This window comes from Zingiber officinale, chromosome 6B (assembly GCF_018446385.1).
Source record: "Zingiber officinale cultivar Zhangliang chromosome 6B, Zo_v1.1, whole genome shotgun sequence".
NCBI classification, from domain to species: Eukaryota; Viridiplantae; Streptophyta; class Magnoliopsida; order Zingiberales; family Zingiberaceae; genus Zingiber; species Zingiber officinale.
The window spans coordinates 102919849-102941925 of record NC_055996.1 but is presented as its reverse complement, the minus strand read 5'-3'; positions in this window follow the sequence as shown (position 1 = coordinate 102941925).

Below are 22077 nucleotides of genomic sequence, written 5' to 3'. Positions count from 1 at the left end.
TTTTTTTAAACTATTTTTAAAATAAATTTGATTAATTTAATGTTAATCGAAATAATAATTTTAATAAAAATTTAATTCGATTAGGATAATTAATAGTAAATCGATTTTTGATTAATTTTATCAATTTATAGATTGAATTACCGAATGCCACGACCAAACCCCGTTCACGTAAGACCTTGCAGAGAGGTAGAACCTCATCTCGAGAGTTCATGGCGCGGTCGGACCTTGTCCTGATAGCTTGCCACAAGGTCTCGTTCAGACACTCGCGACTTTACCTCGCCCCGCGACCTCGTCATTGATTGTTCAGTAATTTGGAAAAAGTCCAAAACTTCAAATGAGAAGGAAGGATGGCTGGAAGTCCTCAGACGGAAGGGATCTATTTAAATTCCGTCCTTCAATATTATTTTAAATAGGTAAAATGTCTTAAATCAACATATTTGTAATTCGTCTTTTATATGATCCGCGCCTGCAAGTAAAGGATAGCATATATGTTCCTTTACAGAGGGTGGGCAAGGAATCTCATCCAACGACTGAAATTTTTCAACAGGAATCGGACGGCAGATAGAAATGCACGATACGTTGGCGTAGTGTGGGTTATTTAAGTGAGAAATATTCACTTTGCTCCCTAACTTTTTTTTATTTATCTTTTATATATTCTGAAAACTACAATTGCCACACCATATCACTTTCCGTTTGATTTAACTTGTCTGTCATCATCGTGTAGTGCATTTTCCAAGGTTGGAAGAGCATTTTCGTTGCATAAATCTTTAATGATCTCTTTTCCGTTGTTTGAGTAATTTTTCATTAACTCTAATTACAATTTAACTTCATAATAGTTTTCACTAATCACTTTATCGTCATTAAAACTATATGTTACAAACACAACATTGTCAAATAGCTCATACAACGATCGAGTAGGATCCATAGAAAACTCAAGAAAATTTAAAAAATGCTCATTGGTGTGTTTATTTATTTCAATTGAGGAAGGTGAGTGAGATGAATCCATTAAAATATTTATTTAAAATACTGAGAAGAAAATTAAATTATTTGTTATCCAAAATACTCTATTTTTATTTTATTTTATTTTTAATTCGAAACCAAGAATCCAGCATCTTTATTGAGCCAAAAAAAAATATCAAAATTCTTTATATGTTTTTCAATAGGCCGTGTCTTTATTTTATTTATTTTATTTTTAAAAATATTTTTTATATAGGTATTCATCAATATTTTTCTCAATTTTTATTTCACTAAAGCACAAACTGGCTAAATTTAAAAATGGTTACACATAGGTGAGGCCTCTTGAGTCGGTTCAAAGTCTAAGAGGCTGATAGATTTAGTGATCAAAGTTAAGAAAGCGTCAACTCTTGAAGTCAGCGCAATCAATCTTCGTGGCCAAGAGGTTATCGAACCAGCCCAATGAGTTGGTCGGGCCATTCGGCCAAGAGATTATCGATCGGACTAGTGGGTTGGTGGGCCGGTCGGACGCCAAGCCTCTCAATATGAATGAATAACTCAAGAAGAGTCAACACTTTCCAGGACCAAGATTTTTTTAAGATAACACAACTGAATAGCTCGGTCGAGTAGTTCAGTCGATCAGATCTACAATCGGATCAGACATAATGGGCAGTCGGTTCAATTGAACTCTTTGGTTAAAACTGATAAGCCAAGTCAGCGATGAATCTCCGACGACATTTTATATGCCCGATCGGCCAAGCGACTACCGATCGGATCATGGGAAAAGCTATGTCGATTTGCCAAGTAAGCAGGTTGTGGGTCCCCTAGCCCAACGACCTCATATTCCTTTTAGGTATTTCGTGTCACGAAGGACAACAAATATTCTATATGCAAGTTATACATTAAAAGCTTCTTCTATGTAAAACGCAGAGATTGCAGGTTCATTTTGGAAAAGGTGTCAGAGTATCTTTATGATATTCCTTTTCCGAAAATGGTTTGAGATTCATGTACAGACAAACAATGACACTATAAAAGGGGCCTCCATCTACAAGCATAGGTACGCTCACATTACACGAGACTATGCCATTTTTTCTATTCATACTGTTGGAACCCCAAGGTTGTTGGTCTGATCCACCTACCAAAAATTTCGACAGGAGTAAGAGCAGCGGAAAAGAAAACAAGCCAAAGAGAACGCAAGGATTTACTTGGTTCGGAGCCTTTGGCGACTCCTACTCCAAGGCCCGCACACAAGGGTGCTTTCGATGGGCAATTCACTAGCAGTTCGAAAGTTATTACAAACTAAGTACAGAGAATGCTAATAAAAAAAATTAAAGCAATACTGACAAAATAAGAGACTTAGAAAAAGGAAGCAGCGCGTTTGTCGGAGCTTTGCAGCATCGCGGAAGCACAGGAGAGCGAGTTCTTCAATTCAGAGTTGTTGTTGGAGCTCCACCCCTGCCCCTTCTTTTATATGAAGCTCGGGGCGCCCTGGATCCCCTCTGGGAGCCCTGGTGGGACATGACAGGTCCAACCAGTGAGCTCCACGTGGCGACGACGCGTTTGGATAAAATTCGCCTCCCGAGCGCCCGGATCCCTTCTGGGCGCTCGGACCTCCAGGCGCCCTGACCACCTTTTTCCAGGGAGCACCTTTCCTGCAAAACAAGGTTAGTCCGAGGCAAATATATAAATTATAACCTGCAAAATAGAGTGTTAGTTCAGTTTATAGTTTAGCAAAAAGAGTATGAATTAGATTCCGCCTTTCCGAGACCGGAATCTAGTCACGATCTCGACTTAGATATCCGAAATGGATCTAAGCCGGATCGACGCCTAATGTTCCCTTCCCGGGAACGCGTCCTCACAGTCACTCCCTTCCAGTGACTTACCTTTACTCACCTTCCAGACGTCCGGTCAGCCCTTTGACCCGTCTGGACTTCTTGTCAAGAGTCCGGTCTGCTCGTCGACCTGCTTGGTCTTCTCGCCAGCTATCCGGTCAGCCCGTCGACCTAGCTGGACTTCTCGCCAAGAGTCCGGTCAGCCCGTCGACCTCCTTGGACTTCGTGCCAGACATCTGGTCAGCCCGTCGACCTGTCTGGATTTATCCTGCACACTCGGTCAGGGTGTTAGATCACGACAAACCTAACTTAACCTGATTTGTCATTCATCAAAACCTGAGTTAGACCGTTAGTGCTAACCACACCAACAATCTCCCCCTTTTTGATGGAATGACAACCTGATTAAGTTAGTAAAAATATATGCGAGTAAAAAGAGTTTAAACATTTTGTCCTAACATGAGGTTTAAGTTGGTTTTTAACTTTGACATTTTGTTTTTCTAACTTAACCACCTATCCCTCCCCCTTTGGCATTCATCAAACAAGGATATAATTTAAACATTTAAAAATACGGATACATAAAAAAAAAAAGTGAGGAATGATGTCTAGTCATCTTGGGGGGGGGGGGGGGGGGGGGGTCTTGTTTAGTTTTAGCTTTTGGAAAATAACTAAGTTTTGAAAGAGTGGGGATCCTGAAGCATCTACTAGTGATGCTCATTTTGAATTTCTCGGAAATGAATTTAACGCGTACCTGAGCAAATCTCAGTTACTTACCTTTTCTCCGAGATTCGTGAGTCCGGTGATGATTTCTTTTATTCTGGAGTGCAGATGTGCGACTGTATCGTCTTCCCCAAGTCGCAGACTGGTGAGCTGATTGCGAAGCAGATCTCGTCTAGTGAGCTTGGCTTCGGAAGTACCTTCATGCAGCTCGAGGAACTTCTCCCAAAGTTCCTTTGCGGAGTTATATTTACCGATCCTGTTGACTTCTTGAGGCAGAAGAACGCTCAGCAGATGGTATTCTGCTTTGCCGTTCGCCACGAAGTCGGCCTGCTCCCTTTTTGTCCATTAATTTATTTCCTTGTCCTCTGGAGCTTCAAAGCCAAGTTTCATTGTTAAAATTAATTCAATATCTGTTGTAAAAAATACCTGCATTAGTTTTTTCTAGGTAGCGAAGTCCCCTTCGTATTTCGGCGGGTGGATGCTTGGTTCGGCCATCTCTTTGCTTCGTTCGTTGGTTAGTCATCTTGAAGCGTCTCGGCTCTGATACCACTTATTGGACCGTTGGTTCTCCCCTTGTTGAATTACTTTCTTCTGAAGACTCTCCCCCTTTCTCAATGCTCATCTCGGTTGAACTTTCTTCATCTTTAGGTGGGTCTTCTGCTATGATTACTGTTTCAGCAATTTCTTTAGTCTCGGATTTGGCTTCTTTTGATTCTTCATGAATCTTCAAGAACTTTTCCCAAAGTTCTTTTGTGCTTTTGTACTCGCCAACTCTATTGAGATCTTCATTTGGTATTACGGTTATAATGTGAAATTCTGCCCGACCGTTTGCCATTGACTCGTCACGTTGCTTCTTATTCCAGAGGTGTAGATCGAGTTCTTCTCCATTCGTTGTCTTTGGATCATTGGGCCGACTAGGAGGGGGTTGTTGGATAATCCTGTAGTATAAAAATAAAAACAACCCTTCTCGAAATCTTTAAGCTAACACTTGCATAAATAATAAGCAGAAAGTAAATAGAACATTAAAAAGAACAAGGCACAGGGATTTACTTGGTTACAACCGATGTGGTTGTTAATCCAAGGAAGATTAAGCACTAAAACTCCTTCAGGCGGAGAAGCCTCTTACAACATTGAAGCGCAGAAACAGAAGCTTAACTACAACTAAAGCATACAAGTGTTTGGAAATGAAATACTCGTGATTGTTGAAAAGCTTCTGGATCAAGGCTATATTTATAGTCTTGGTCGGGGCGCCCCGAAAGGGTTCCGGGCGCCTTGGGGGGATAAAACTTTATCCCCCAACGTTCAGAATGTGAATGACGCATTCTGGTCAACAATACTGGTCCGGGCGCCCGGAGCCATTCCGGGCGCCCCGGGCTGCTCCGGGCGCTCCGAGCTGTTCCGAGCGCCCCAGAGCCCAAAGTCAACAGCTGTTGATTTTTTCGTCCGGGACCTCTTTTCTCGTTCAATCCCGCCTCGGTCTGGTTCTTCTCTTCCGGATCCGCTCGCTTGGGTGATCTTTGCCATCCGGAAAAGGGCTCACCCGAACCCAACTTCCGATCTTCTCGAGCAGTCTTCCGCTCCGGCTTCTTGTCCCTCGAAATCGCCGCGTGTTTCCTTCTCGTCCACCAGCGTACTCATCCGTAGTCTTCGTCCCTCGGTCGCACCCTGTGCCGACCTTCTCGCTAGCTGCGTCTCTTGCTCCCCGAGCAATCTTCCGCTCCGGCTTTCATCCCTCGGAACCACCGCACGCTTCCTTCTCGTCCACCGGGGTACTCTTCAGCAGCACCTCGTCCCTCGGACGCACCGCGTGCCGTCCTTCTCGCTAGCTGCATCTTCCGCTCGAGTACCTATACTCCTAAGCTCCTGCACACTTAGACACAAGGTTAAAACAACACAGAACCTAACTTAACTTGTTGATCATACCAAAACAACCTTGGGGTTCCAACAATCTCCCCCCTTTTTGATGTGATCAACCCAAGTTAAGCTAGGGGCAAAAATAGATATGAAAATTAAACAATTTTCAATTTTTCAATAACGTGCAACAAGATAGAAAAATTAAATTTCAAAAATTCTAATTTTCAAATTTTCTACCTCCCCCTAGACTTATACCTTTTCTTCTCCCCCTTTGATCACATAAAAAATTGGGGTTGCAAGAAAAGTCTAAAGGTTAACACTTAGAAAAATCTATCTCAATGATTTTCAGAAAAAATATTTCCAAGTCAAAAATAACTTGTGAAAAAATTTCTTAGTTTTCGCTATCAAGAAAAAATCTTTCTGAGCTCAAAACTTTATGCAAGAAAAACTTTAAGAAAATTGATAACATTTTAAAAAAATTTCCTATGCATTTATTTATTTTATTCTAATGCTTTTATCAGAAAATTTTAAATTTTCATTTTAATTTATCATAATTTCTTTACTTTAAAGCAAGAAAATTTGAACATGTAGAAATTTGTATAAATTGTAACATGCCATTTTCTATTGTATTTTGAATTCCTAATTTGCAAAGATATTTTGATAGTATGAATTCTAATTTAATAGAATTTTTCGACAATATAATTTGTAAAAATTCTTTCGACAATGTCTTTACTTTGCAAAATTCTTTCAGAAGAATATTTTGTAATTCATAGAAGTATTTTGTCATAAATTCTAATTTGCAAAAATCTATCGATAAAATATTTTGTAATTCACAAAAGTCTTTCAGCAAAATTTCTAACTTGCAAAATTCTTTTGTCAAAATATTTTCTAACTTGCAAAATTCTTTTATCAAAATATTTTGTAATTCGTAAGAATCTTTCAAGATAATTGGTAAACCGAAACACTCTTTCGATAATTCAATTTTTAAATCACAAAAATCTTCAGGCAACTTTTCTATTGAATTATTTAATAATTCAATTTTTAAATCACAATAATCTCCAGGCAACTTTTCTATTGAATTAACCAGTTGTTCTAAGGGTAGAGGTCATACCTTACTTACCTCATCGGTCGTTGGTTCTCCCCTTGTTGAATTACTTTCTTCTGAAGACTCTCCCCCTTTCTCGATGCTCATCTCGGTTGAGCTTTCTTTATTTTTAGGTGGGTCTTCTGCTATGATTGTTGTTTCGGCAATTTCTTTAGTCTCGGATTTGGCTTCTTTAGCTTGGGGCAGTTGTCCTTGACGTGCCCTTCTTCGTCGCAGTGGTAGCAGCGGATCGTCCTTTTCTTCTTCCCCTGCGGATGGTTAGTAGATCTAGATTTACAAAGTTTCTTGAATCTTCTTACCATCATTACCATTTCCTCGTCGTTGAGAGAAGATTCCGACTCAGGTTCGTCTCTCGAAGTTTTGAGGGCGACGTTGTTCTTGGACTCCTTCATTCCTTGCACATCTTGACTCATGCACTTCGAATGTTGAAAAAAATTCTTCTAATGAAATTTTTTCTAAGTCCTTCGAAATGAAAAAAACATCTACTAATGATGCCCATTTTAAATTTCTCGGAAATGAATTTAACGCGTACATGAGCGAATCTCGGTTATTTACCTTTTCTCCGAGATTCGTGAATCCGGTGATGATTTCTTTTATTATGGAGTGCAGATGTGCGACTGTCTCGTCTTCCCCAAGTCGTAGGCTGGTGAGCTGATTGCGAAGCAGATCTCGTCTAGCGAGCTTGGCTTCGGACGTACCTTCATGCAACTCGAGGAACTTCTCCCAAAGTTCCTTTACGGAGTTATATTTACCGATCCTGTTGACTTCTTGAGGCGGAAGAACGCTTAGCAGATGGTACTCTGCTTTGCCATTAGCCACGAAGTCGGCCTGCTCCCTTTTTGTCCATTTATCTATTTCCTTGTCCTCTGGAGCTTCAAAGTCAAGTTTTATTGTTAAAAATAATTCAATATCTGTTGTAAGAAATACCTACATCAGTTTTTTCTAGGTAGCGAAGTCCCCTTCATATTTCAGCGGGTGGATGCTTGGTCCGACCATCTCGTTGCTTCGTTCGGCGGTTAGTCCTCTTGAAGCATCTCGGCTCTGATACCACTTGTTGGACCGTTAGGCCGGCTAGGAGGGGGTTGTTGGATAGTCCTGTAGTATAAAAATAAAAACAACCCTTCTCGAAATCTTTAAGCTAACACTTGCATAAATAATAAGCAGAAAGTAAATAGAACATTAAAAAGAACGAGACACAGGGATTTACTTGGTTACAACCGATATGGTTGTTAATCCAAGGAAGATTAAGCACTAAAACTCCTTCAGGCGGAAAAGCCTCTTACAACGTTGAAGCGCAGAAACAGAAACTTAACTACAACTAAAGCGTACAATTGTTGGAACCCCAAGGTTGTTTTGGTATGATCAACAAGTTAAGTTAGGTCATGTATGTTTCTAACCTTGTGTCTAAGTGTGTAGGAGCTTAGGAGCACAAGTAGTTGAGCGGAAGACGCAGCTAGCGAGAAGGACGGCAGTCCGAGGGATGAGGTGCTACGGAAGAGTACACGGGCGGACGAGAAGGAAGCGTGCGGTGGTTCCGAGGGACGAAAGCCGGAGCGGAAGATTGCTCGAGGAGCAAGAGACGCAGCTAGCGAGAAGGACGGAACGCGGTGCATCCGAGGGATGAAGACTATGGATGAGTACGCCGGCGGATGAGAAGGAAACACGCGGCGATTCAGAGGAACGAGAAGCCGGAGGGAAGCCCGCTCGAGAAGACCGGAAGTTGGGTTCGGGTAATCCCTTTTCCGGATGGCAGAGATCACCCAAGCGAGCGGATCCGGAGGAGAAGAACCGGACTGAGGCGGGACTGAACCAGAGAAGAGGTGTCGGATGAAAAAGTCAACACCTGTTGACTTTGGGCTCCGGGGCGCCTAGAGCCCTCCGGGCGCCCGGACCCTGATTTTGACCAGGATCGCGAATTACGCGATCTGAACGTTGGGGGATAAAGTTTTATCCCCCCATGGTGCCCCGAACCCTTCCAAGCACCCTGACCAAGGCTATAAATATAGCCTTGGTCCAGAAGCTTTTCATCAATTCAGAACTCAAGCATTTCTTTCAAACACTTGTACGCTCTCTGTAGTTAGCTTCTGTTTCTTGAGCTTCAACGTTGTAAGAGGTTTCTCCGCCTGAAGGAGATTGATAGTGCGATCGTCTTTCTTGGATTAACAACCACTCCGGTTGTAACCAAGTTAAATCCGGTGCCTCTTCCTTTTCTTGCTTTTTCTTGTTTAAGTTAATTTTATGCAAGTGTTAGTTTAAGAGTTCGAGAAGGGTTGTTATGTTTTTTATTTTACAGGGCTATTCAACCCCCCTTCTAGCCGGCCCAACGGTCTTACACATACTACTGCTCATCACCTTCTACCGATCACTTACTTGAGCGTTAAAGGGTCTACGTCGGGGACCCCTTCCCTGACCCGGTCACTAATGCTCCTCCTGATATGCAAGAGTGCTTCGAAGTTATCTTTGGAAAGCGAGGAGTCTTCACTTCGTCAACATCTGATCCATGCATCTAGCATTCCATCTCTATCGATTTTAGACAGGATCATGTTTGGTGCCATTTGTGGGAACTTTGCTTGCATCTGAAACGTGAGGATGGATGAGATCATACGACTCACCACCATAACACTATCGTAGGAAGATTTAGAACTGTTGATAGCTGTCCGAGTGGCTAGAATGGTGCAGCAGCATCAAGCAGCAACTGAGTGCCATCTTCCGAACAAGCTCGTTGTGTAGGCGGCCGGCCATCAGGCGAAGCAAGGTACTCGAATAGAAGGCATGACCGGATTCCAACCGATCTAGCCTCCCCTAGTTGCCTTCCCACAAGTACATGTACATCCGACTAGCCTCCTAGTTGTGCCCCCATCATTGATACCATATCACCAAGTGTTGTTCCACACGCCCTTTGACGATATGGGTCGAGCGAAGCGACCTTAAGGATTGCCCTCTGAAAACGCACCCACCCGGGACTACCATAAAGGAAAAGCCCAATGACTAGTAGCTCACCCAAGTGAGCGAGCATGTCGTTCTCCCAAGAAATCCTAGAAGATAAACTATCGGCTCATTTCTAACCTCTCTCGATCGGAGAATATAGAGAGGTGACTAATCTAGAGGACCACCTATTCAAATTTGAAAACACGTCTATCCTCCACCACTACACGGATGAGGTTAAGTGTCAAGTATTCCTCACGACTCTATCTGACTCAGCGCAGAGGTGGTTCAACCGACTATTGACCAAGTCCATATGTTGTTTCAAGGACTTTCGTAAAGTTTTTCTACATTACTTTGCCAATAGTCATAGTTATCAAAAGACAATATTGAGCCTTTTTTCTCTCAAGCAAGGGTCCAAGGAACCGCTGAGGGCTTACATTAAGAAATTTAATCAAGTGACCATGAACATCCCCTCGGTCACCCCGGATATTTTAATGAGTGTCTTTTCTCAAGGGTTTACAGATGGCTAATTCTACCGATCCCTTGTTAAGAAACCTCCGAGGAACTTCGATCACCTGCTCGGATGAGCCACCAATTACATTAACGTTGAAGAAGCACAATCTGCTTGGAGAAGGAGGTGGCTCCTTCTGCTCCCGCTACCGCTCTTGAGTGCCAAGTGCCTCCCCCTACTTTACCACCTAAGGGGCCTCGACTGGGCTACCAACCACAGCATCGTGAGTCAAAACCGTAGACGGTTTAACATGTAGAAGCCAAGCGGACATGCTTCCCCGAGCCCCAACAATGGGTTCCTATGTTTTGTACTTGCTACCGCTCAAGAACCCATAATACAGAAGATTGCTATCATTTTAATCAAGAGTAACACTGACCGGCTAATCAGGGGTTTCACCAGCGATCCCCTTCTCCTAACTATTAGTGTCATCACCGACCAAACAGATCCCCATGATGAAGCCCTACAAGGGTCGATCAGAACCAATAATGGCCCCAATAAAGAAATAACTAAGCATCAATTCAAACATCTGCAAAATAGCCTTGCCGACTCACCTGGGAGGAAGAAAATCATAGCAATGTCGCTCAATGCGACATTAGTATGATAGCGGGTGGCACGACCGAAGGTGATTGCAATTGGACTAGAAAATCACATGCATGCCGACTGGAAATCCATGCGTTCGGGTGTAGCTAAGAAAAAGCACAAGGACCAGAGATCTGTTTTGGTCCCAAAAACTTAGAGGGGGTAGAAATACCCCATGATAATGCATTAATTATTAAAGTTGTGATCACTAATTACAACATTCATCGTACTTTTGTTGACACAGGCAGTTTGGTCAACATCATTTTCAAGAAGGCATTCGAGCAGCTTCAGATGGATAAGAGTGAGCTCTAGCCAATGACAACTCCTCTCTATGGGTTCATGAGAAATGAAGTACAACTGATCGAATAAATCTGATTGGCTATCTCTCTTGCGGAGGAGACACTCATGAGGATTCGCTACTCAGACTTCATTGTGGTGGACGTACCTTCGCTTATAACGTAATATTGGGTTGATCGACGCTGAATAAATTTTGAGTAGTCGTTTCCACAATCTTCCAGAAGATTAAATTCTTAGTTGACAACTCGTTTGGCGAGGTTAAAGGTGATCAGGTAGTAGCATAGAAGTGTTATGTGGAAGTGGCAAAAATTGAGGCTTGCACCGCTCGAAAAACTCAGTGAGTAGAAGTTAACGTCATTCAGGAAGTTCCCCCGACCCTAGTTTATGAAGAAAAAGAGGAACTGCAGATTCATCCCGGTCGACTGGAGGCCATCACATAGATCACAACCGATCTGAGCCCCAAGAACAAAGTAGAATTGATTACCTATTTGACGCGCAACAATGACATCTTCTCTTAAACACCCTAGGAACTCATGGGTATCTCACCGACAGTGATGGAGCACACGCTTCACGTCTGCCCAGACGCTCGATCAGTTAAATAAAGGAAAAGAGACTTCGGAGCCTAGTAAAATCAAATTGTTTGAACGGAGGTGGATAAGCTGCTTGAAGCGGGGCATATTCATGAAGTTCAATTTCCCAGCTGGCTAGTAAATGTGGTGCTAGTGTCAAAGTCCAGTAACAAATGGCGGGTATGCACAGACTTTAGAGATTTAAACAAGGCATGCCCAAAAGACTATTACCCTTTATCGCGTATCGATCAGGTGGTTGACTCAACAGCTAGCTGCAAGGTGATATGCATGTTGGATGTATATCAAGGCTATCACAAGTGAGCTTGCTCTCACGGCTAAGTCTCAGACTCTCGCGTCGTTCGACCAAGTTATAAGTGAACTTGCTCTCACAACTAAGTCTCAGATTCTCGCATCATTTGACCGAGTTATAAGTGAGCTTTCTCTCTCTTATGTGGTATTGTGTGTAGGTGAATACAAGTGTGCTCATGACCTATGGAGCAAGGTGGTTGCTCTACATGAAAACCGTACACAAGTCCAAGGAGTGGAGGAGTCCAAGGGGAAGGGCTCATTGGTCCAAGAGGAGGAGAATGACCAATCAGATATGGAGACGAGCTCAACATCCAAAGAGGAGGAAGAAGTGGAACCATCCATATCTTCAAGTGAGGAAGAAGAGTCCAAGACAAGTGAGGAAGAAGTATTGGAAGTTCAATCCTCAACTTTAACCACCGAGAAGAGTAGAAAATCACACATCAAGTGCTTTAAATGTGGTGAGTTAGGACACTACAAGAGTAGATGTCCATTGCTCAAGAAGGTAAAGGAGGTAAACCCTAAACCCGTTTAAGTTCTTTTGAAAATTAACGTTGGTTATAGGGATGGAGTCAAGGAGAATAAGCACATAGTGTGCTTCATGTGTGGTGAGCATGGTCACCACCACATAACGTGCACAAGAAGAGGAGAGATCAAGAAATTGACACACTTAAAGAAATGGGAAAAGAAGAGGAGCTCAAGTCAAGAGGGGAGCTCTAAAGGTAAAAGAGAAGGTAATCCCTAATTTGATGTTCAATTCAATTTCAAATTCATTTATGCTTGTTAGGAATAATGAAAATTATGTACCCATGCATAATTATGGATTTAGGTATAATGATAAGAAGATGGTTAACATAGTAGATAACCCTAGGAAATCATATACTAAGGTTAAACCTAAAAAGAAACAACCTACCTTGCCTAAGAAGAGGAAGATGGTTGAAAACCTAGGCATTAATCCCCAAAAGGAAAGGCATATGCCTAGGAAGGGTAGGTCTAGGAATATCCAAGGTTGACATGTTGATTCTAGGGTTAGAATCATAGAGTTAGAAAATCAAACCTTGAAGGTAAAACTTGAAGAAATGGAGAAAATCCTAGATAGGTTCATTATTGGGCCTAGAGGACTTGATATGTGTTTGGATGGTCAAACACCTAAAAATGTTAGGTTGGGTCCCTCTAAGACCAAAAGAAGGTTAAGTGCTAGGATGACACATGACATTGGTAAGGGAGAAGTGAACAAAGGCAAGGGAGTGTCATCCAAAGGCCATGAAGAGAAATATGCTAGGGTGTCATATGATTATAGCAAGGAGAGGTAAAGAAATGACAAGGGAAAGTCACCTAAGGATAAAGACAAATTAACTAAGAACAATGTGTCTAAGGTTAAGAAGGTAAGATTTGTAGGCCAAGTATCACCCGAGGTAAAGTGGCCTAGCCATAGTAGATGAGTCACCTAGGGAGGTGGCTAAGGCTAAAAACTCTATGAGGAGCTTAAAGAGTCTTTTCGAGACCTATGGTCAATAGATCTCCAGCGGACCTTCCTTGGGTTTCTAAATGGATCATGAAATGTGCTAAAGTGAGTTAAAGATGGACTTGAGTCTCTAATCTAGTTGGTTGGTACATTTAGAATGTGATTCATGCATGAAAATATGAAATGAGATTCATATTGCATGAAAATTAGTTTTAGATATATAAACGTTATATAAATTAATACAAGGGATGCATTATGGTTTAGTATGGGCAGATACATCAAGAGTAGGCCAAAACTAGGACTATGTCAATGTTTAATTGAACCATTTAGATTGTTTTAGATTTTATATCAATCTTGGGATTTATGATAAATATATTTTAATATATATATATTTTTTCAAATAGACATTGATAAAACATACATCTCCACAAAATTTAAAATTTTAAAAATTTTTGAAGGACTATGAAATTTTTGGTGCATTTATAAAATTCAGTTCAAAATGCTGTTTGAGGTTGAAATAGTATACCAATCGATTGATATAGTTACCAATTGACTGGTAACACTTTTCATCGAATACAAAATAGTTCTGTGAGGTTGTTTCGATGAGGGAAGTTGACTGAAGCCTATGACAGTCGACTGATATAATCTGAAACTATTTTTCAAAAATAGAAAATGACCAAAAGAATGATGTATATATATGCAATCTTATGGGGGATTAATACATAATAATTATGGTCATTAGAGATTAAAGAGTCTAATAATTGAGATATTGTTGGAGCTCTTTTTGATGTATGACAAAGAAGAAGAAGTTTAGATTTAAGTGGGAAGCCACCTAAATACTTTTACAAGAAATCCTAGCTCAAAGGGGAGCGGTAAAGGGGGAGCCTAGGATTAGGTTCCATGATTTATGCATAAGTTTGTTTGTATGTTTATTACATTATATATTTTCCTAACTTAAATAGGTTTCCAAACATCAAAAAGGGGGAGATTGTTGGAGCAATCGGTGTGACCATAGGTTTTGATATTCGACCAAATGTTTAAGTTAGGTTTATTATTGTATTTTATATGCATTATGAGTCTGCAGGATACAGGTCCAATAAAGAAAGTTCAAGTGAGATCTTGACAAAAAGATAAGTCTAAGTGTGACTTAGCGAGGTTAAAGTCCTAGAGGCACAACCTCTTGGTAATAGAAGACCCGATAACAAGGACAAGGTCGAAGGAAGCTCTTGAAGGCAAAGCGTGAAGGATGGGAAACCATCTGAGAGACAAAATGTTGGTGTAGGGAGCACCAGACTATCGAACCTGAGTTTTGATAATGGTAAAGGGTTTAAAAGTTAAGATGTTTTATGATCTAACAAGTATGACTAAGCTTGCAAGAAAGTCCTAGGTGTTCTTAAGTAAAAGTCTTAGTAGATTCTAGGCAGGTGGAAAACCCTATAGGGAGGTAACCCTAGGTCCTAGGGGGAGGTAGCCCTAGGTTATGAAAAGTCCTAGCTATAGTTAGGTAATAAAGTCCTGGTCCGGGGAACTGGGCGAAGTCTTGGTGGGTCGTTGGATGGAATCCTAGAGTCAAGGACTCTAGGTGAAAATTTTGGGGGTCGTAGATGTTAGCTAGAGCCCTAGAGCCAATCATTTGATGATTGTATATTGGACTTATTGTATCATATTCTATATAAATAAAGGCATTTGGATTTTGGTTATTATACTTACTTGTATTGGTGCCAAATAAACTAAGTATAGTAATGTCCTTGAGTAGATGGTTCTCACCTATATCAATCGGTTAGTTGAACCGATAGTGAGATGATATAGGGAACACTACTCTTAATCATTCCTAGTCGAGTATTAACATTCAGGGACAATGTTAATGCAATAAGACTAGCATGTAGGTCAACTCGATGACTTGATCTCACAAGTCATGGATATAGAGATATTAAGTTGACACATGAGTATACATTAGAGAATGTATACTGAATGACCCGCCATGAGAAAGTATCATGGATCATTATATGAGTGTCATATACTTTCTCATGTGACTATTAGTATGACTACTAGTTCTTAGACCTGAAATCACCATGGTTCCCTACATAAGGAGTTATGTACTTTGGTTTCGTCAAACGTCATCCGTAACTGGGTGGACTATAAAGGCGACTACTGGGTATGTAACAAATTATACGGAGGGATGTGAGTGATGTAGATGGGATCTATCCCTCCTATATGACGGGAGAGACATCGGTATTCCTGATAGAGTGAGACCACGAAGTGCATGGCTATGCCCAAATGAGTCAATATGAGATATTGAGCTCATTTGATTTAGTGAGTCTACTTGGAGTTCAGGATTTAGATTGATCAGAGGATGACACGGTCTATGCCTCATATTGATCAATCTAGATGTCTAGGATAGAAGGACATTTGTCATATATTATGAGGAGTCACAATTAATAGTCACAAGGTGATGTTGGATCTCAACATTTCTTGTAACTTGGGTAGCAATGATGTATTGCTAGATGCCGCTCATTGCTTATGTTTTTAAAGGAGTTTAGAAACATTGTCAACGTTACAAGAACCTATTGGGTCACACACAAAGAACAAGTGGATGGAGATTAGGTTCATATGATGAACCAATTGGATTAGGTTCATATGATGAACCAATTGGATTCGGATTGATTTAAATTAGACTTATTGAGTTAGACTCAATTAGATTCAATTGTTGAATGAGTCTAATTTAAATTTGATTCATTAAGTCAATTTATATTAATGAATTAAGATTCATTAGATTGAAATTGGCTTGAATCAAAGAATGAATTCAACTCAACATGGAAGAGATTTGGTCAATTTTGACTTGACCAAAATGGGAAGTTGAAACATCAAGTTTGACTTGATGTATTGCCACTTTATGGAGGATGACTCATCCTACATGGCAGCCACATCATCTCCACCTCATGAGGTGTGCCACCTCATGGAGGTTACACCTCCCATTCCATTTAATGTGGCCGACCACATTAAATGGGGAGGTTACATGTGTGTGGTCGGCCACACTAATGGTGTAGGGGGTTTTCATTTTGTGTCATTCAAGTGTGTTGAATGCTTCTCCTTCCTCCTAGCTCTCTTCCTCCTTTCTCTTGTTGTTGCCGTGGGTTTCAAGGGAGGCAAGAAGGTGTATGAGTTGTGTTCCAAGAAAAGGGTGAAGTGAAGGTCACAAAGGAGGGTACCTAGTGGATTATGTGAGATCCCTTTTCTTTCTCTCCTTTCTTCCCTTTTAAATCCTACTCGAGAGCCCTAGAGAGTGCTAGCATACTTGGGTGCTCTCTTCTCCATCCTTGAGTGTTAGAGAACACCTCTTGTTCGTGTGGATATCACTAGAGAGTTGTCTACGTTGACAACTTCGAGATCCGGTGTACCGTTGGACGAGCGGGATTTGCGAGGGCACGCTTCGAAGGTAAAAATGTTTTCCTTTGTAGATCTACTGTAGATCGTAGTTTAAAACTCATACTCGTGTTTTCGAATTTTTCTTCGCACTAGATCCAATGGCTAGGGTGATTCGGGATTTCCGCGACGCGAAAACGCGGTTTTCGCGGCCCAAAAAACCCAATAGTAGACACCAGGTGAAAGATTGGACAGATTGAGATCAGACATTCAACATGAAGTCCTGATGTCTCAGACACTGAGCAAAAGTCTAGATCGTCTAGAGGACTAGTTTGGCAAAAGGTAAACTCTCTTGAGAGGAGTAGGTGAGGATGCGTTCCCCATTAAGAGAACAATAGACATCGGTTCGACCTAGGGTTTTTGAAAAATCTGAAAGTTAGAATCGGACAATTTGGAGACTGTCAAGAAGTTCTATTATTCATATTTTATTGCGCTAACTTTATTTTGTAGGATATATTTGATATTTTAGACTAACGTATCTTGTAGGGAGTGAAAAGTACATTTTAAGCTCAAATGAAAAGGTTCCTCCGGGGTGGTTGGAGGCGTCTCAGGTGGTTTGGCTGAAGGCCTACATAGAGAGGCGCGGAGGCACCTTCAAAGCGCCTGAAGGTGCCTTGGATACCAGATGGAAGGCACATTCCATGAGCTTGAAGGCACCTTCAAATAGATGAAGTTCGCAAAAAGTGGAGCTTATCGGTACCGCAGATTTGGGGATAGAAATTTGAGTTGGAAGTGCCTTCAATGGGGTTGAAGGCGCCTTCAACAACCCATAAAAGGAGTTCACGAGCAGAGCATCAAAGAGAACTTGAATTCATGACTACTCTCTTGTGCTGACAACAAAAAGATTGCAATTTCAACACCGTCGTTATCGTTATATTTACTGCACTTGTAATTTTGATACTTGTAAAGATTATTCAAAATTATAGTGATTGCCTAAAGAAAATGATCAACGATCGCGAGCCTTGAAATAGGAGTCGTCATAGGCTCTGAGCCAAGTAAAACTTGGTCTTGTTAGCGTTGTTTCTCTTTTCTTTCTTTCCACTATGTTATTCTCTATTTTCTGAAAAGTATGAAAAAGCCATGAGTGCTATTAAGGTTGATGAAGGGGGCTAGAAGGGAAGATCAAGGTTGTGCGGACAAGGACGAGTGCTGAGAGAATGTACTCAGGATAAACCTTAGGTTTAGGATTTACCAGTCAACTGGTGTATGTACCAGTTGACTGGTGGTTGAGCCAGGAGAGAATAGAATGTCTCCGTTCTCTTAACCCAAGTGGATCAGTTGATTGGTCTTGACACCAGTTGACTAGTAGCCGATCATTGGGGTGTAACTGTCAACTTCACTTAAAGGCCAGTCGACTGGTGCATACACCAGTTATACTAGTGGCAAGAAACACAGCTTATATTTTCTCCCGAGCTCTATTTAATAGAGCTCGGGTTGGTTGGCTATGGTTGATGATAATATACTTAGTTAAAGCCTATTAGAGTCTCTAAAACTCTCTTGGTGGTTAAGAGTGTGTGTTCAAGTGTTTGTGGCAAGGTTTCTCCATCGACATGGAGCCTGAGCTAGCCGGAGATTTCCGAGGAATCATCCATCGACTAATTGGGATCATCAAGAGCATTATCTCTGAATTATGTTAAACGAACGTGTTAGGGTTTGCTTGTCTTTTCCTTATTGTCTTTCGTATTTATAGGTTAGCTTTTGTATATACTTATTGTTTGTATTTTCGCTGTGCTAACGAGTATAGGAAAGCAAACATCGTGGGTGATCGGCTATTCACCCCCTCTAGCTGGGCATCAAGGTCCCAACACCAGATTCTCACGCCATTCGATCAAGTTATAAGTGAACTTGCTCTCATGACTAAGTCTCAAACTCTCACATGATTCGGCCAAGTTATAAGTGAGCTTTTTCTCACAACTAAGTCTTAGACTTTCACGCTGATCGACCGAGTTATAAGTGAGCTTGCTCTGTCCAAGCTTCTCTCCCAGGTGAAAGCTCCTCGGTCAGGTATCCTGGGTGCCCGGACCAACTTTTTCCTCTTCTTGCAAAATAAATTTAGTCCAAGTAATAAACAGTATATAGAATATGAATTTGACGGCCTCCGACTATCTGATTCTGACTTTGAGTTTTGCTAAAACTCTAGGTCAAATTAACACTTACTGTTCCGTTTTCGGGGAATGCGTCCTCACCTACTCCTCTCAGGAGAGTTTACCTTTTACTAGACCGTTCCTCCAGACCGTTTGGACTTTTGCTCAGCGTCCGGGACTTTAGGTTTTCATGCTGAACATCTACTCCACGACCCACCTAGACTTCCACCCGGTCTGCGACCATCAAGATTTTCACCTAGAGTTCCCGACTCTAGGATTTCGCCCAAAGTGCTCAACCTGCCAAGACTTCGCCCAGTCCCTGCCCAACCACAGCTAGGACTTTCCATAACCTAGGGTTACCTCCCCCTAGGGGTTTCCGCCTGCCTAGAATCCACTATGACTTTTACCTAAGAACACTTGAGACTTTTCTGCAAGCTCATTCACACTTGTTAGATAAAAAGTAACCTTAACTTTGAACTGTTTGCCATTATCAAAATACAGGTTCAATCGTCTAGTGCTCCGTGCACCAACACAGTCTTCAGACCATGTTGACCAATTCTTCTTCATTTGTTGAGTCCAAATTTGGCTCACTTTCTAATTAGTTCTTTGTTCTTGATTTGGTCTCCTTTCTTGGTCCTGCATACAGGGCAATTCCTTTCTCGACTTTGTAAGGGGATCGGTGGCCGGCTAGAAGGGGGGTTGGATAGCTAGGTCACCCCCAACTTCTTTTCTTCTCTACAAAAGATTAGTGCACACACGAAAATACAACTAACTAATGAAAACAACAAAGAAAGAATACCAAATCGCTAACAAGCTCGATGTAACGTGGTTCGGAGATTGCTTGCTCTTACTCCACGGCGTGTCCTTGAGGTGGACGAGCCCTTGATCCTTCGGTGGATCAATCCCCGGCAACTTCCGGCTAGAGCTTTCTCCTTCTCGGTGGAGCAAACCTCTCACAAAGGCTCTCTTCCTCTTTACAATGATGAACTTAGGTTTAGGAGGAAGAGAGTAGGCTTGGAAGCTTTGGGCAATGACAAGGAGTTATTCAACAAGCATGAGTAACCTCCTTCAAGCCCCAAAGCTTCCCTTAAATAAGAGGAGAGAATTGATCATCACATCAACTCATCTCTGCACCAGTCGATTGACAAAATCATCAGTCGACTGGTGTTACCGTTGGAGATAGCCAACGGCTACTTCGCAGCACCAACAGTATGCCAACGGTCATTTACCAGTCGACTGCTAAAACTTACAGTCGACTGATCCACACTGACCGAACGAACAGAACCATTCTGTTCGCACCAAGTCGACTACGCAGTCGACTGCACCAGTCGACTGCTAAAACATGCAGTCGACTGCTATAGTACTGCTACAGTAACGCTACAATACTGCTACAGTACGCTGTAGTACTGCTACAGTAAAACCCTAAAAGTAGGATTTTACTCCGAGTACAATCTCTCGTGCACTCGTACCCTCACCCTTATGACTCATTTGACGCTTCCTTTGTAGCTTTAACATAGCCTTCAAGTATACTTTCTCTGACTCTCATCCCTCGGATGCATTCAAGCCTGCGGCTCGCCCCCAATGTCATCCTTCGCGTATGCCTCGAAATCGCTTCCCTCGGCCCTTGTCCTCTCTGCCTTGTCCACGGTCCCTCGGATGCCTCATCCTTCACCGGACCCGAAGTCATCAACCTGAGTCGCATGTATATCCTGCAAACCTGCACAACTCAAATACACATATCAAATACAAGGGTGAACCTAACTTAAACTCTTTGACACACACATCAAAACTATGATCGTACCGATCAAAACCTAGGTCGATTGCATCAATAATCTCCCCCTTTTTGATGTGTGGCAATATGTTTAAGTTAGTCATAAATATCAACATGAAAATTAGAATCAATATGTAAACATGAAGCATAATACCCAAGCTCCCCCTTAACATATGCTCTCAACCATACTTTTCAAGTTTTTCACATAGTTGCACATAGTTAGGTTTCTAACTTAAACCTTCGCATTTCTCCCCCTTTGACACTATCAAAAATAGTACCAAACATGTATACATACTATGGTATCAATGTGGACTTAAAAATACCCAAAATCAGCTCTTGACAGTGCTGGAAAATAGCTACCAGTCGTCTGCTATCTATCGCAGTCGACTGGCACAAACCAACCCAATTTTCAACATTTTAAAGTCAACTTCAGAAACGCATATAAAATTCTAGAAAATTCAAAAAATCATGAAATTTTGAACACACATTCCTTATAATGTTCTTTACCAAGAAAAAAAATATGTTTTCATGAAAATTCATCATATTTTTGAAGTTTTGATAAAAACTCAAACACCTTGAAAAACACTCAAGTTTGTATCAAATTAAAACCTAGTTTTAAATTCATATGTTTCAAAATAACTATCCACTGTAAATAAAACATAGAATTGTTTTCAAAACATTTGAAATGTCCAACTATGATCTATGGGCAAGATGTCCATTAATTAAACATTTGCTTTCCCCATAGTTGGCCTATGATCACTAAAAATTTGATACATTTCATAACCCATCAAAATGCCATAAGCATATGTGAATTATTTGTATCATCCTATCATCTCACATTTATGATTATAAAATAATGAAAATCATTGTGAGATAAAGGTAACCTCTACTTAGCCCTTTTTATCATGAATTTCTATCAAGGCTAAGTGTTCCCCCTTAAGTTCTCAAGTCAACCATTTTTCAAGAATTTGAACTATGATTTTAATGGTTGACTAACCTAAAATCCTCTAACCCTTGAGGATTGATTTTGGCACCCAATAGAAATTTTTTCTAATTGGGTTAACCAAATATTCCTTGGGGATCCATTTTCTATCTATGGTCTTGGTTTTTGATTGCCCCCTAGCAAGTAGACAATGATAGGTCTTTTCATTGTTGGGTTCATTGTATCCTAACCCATTTTTCTTAAAACTTGCCCTTTGGCTCCCAATGATCATGTTTAGGGTTTTAGAGCCAATTTCAAATTTTCTAAGGGCATTGGTAAGGTATTCTACCTTTTCCCTTAATTTCCTATTTTCTTCTTCTAAACATGAATCATTTGAAGAATTAGAAGAAACATGCATATCATCATCCCTAATAGACATGGATTCTATTTTTTTTTTATGTCATTTTTCAAGGTTTTATTTTTCCTTTTTGCCTTGAACAAATCATCATTTGTACTTTTAATGATCTTAATTAAGACATGAAGAGGAAGATTGTATACCTCACTTACCGAGACGTCCAAATCCGATGTTTGACCTCCCCCTTCACTTGAGCTCCCTTCTTCATCTTCACTTGAGCTCTTTCCCTCTTCATTTTCGGATGAGGTGGAGGCTACATCATCAATTCCCATTAGAGCAAAATTGACTACATGGTGCTCTTCTTCCTCCGATGATGATGATGGATCATCCCATGTTGCTTTTAGGTTT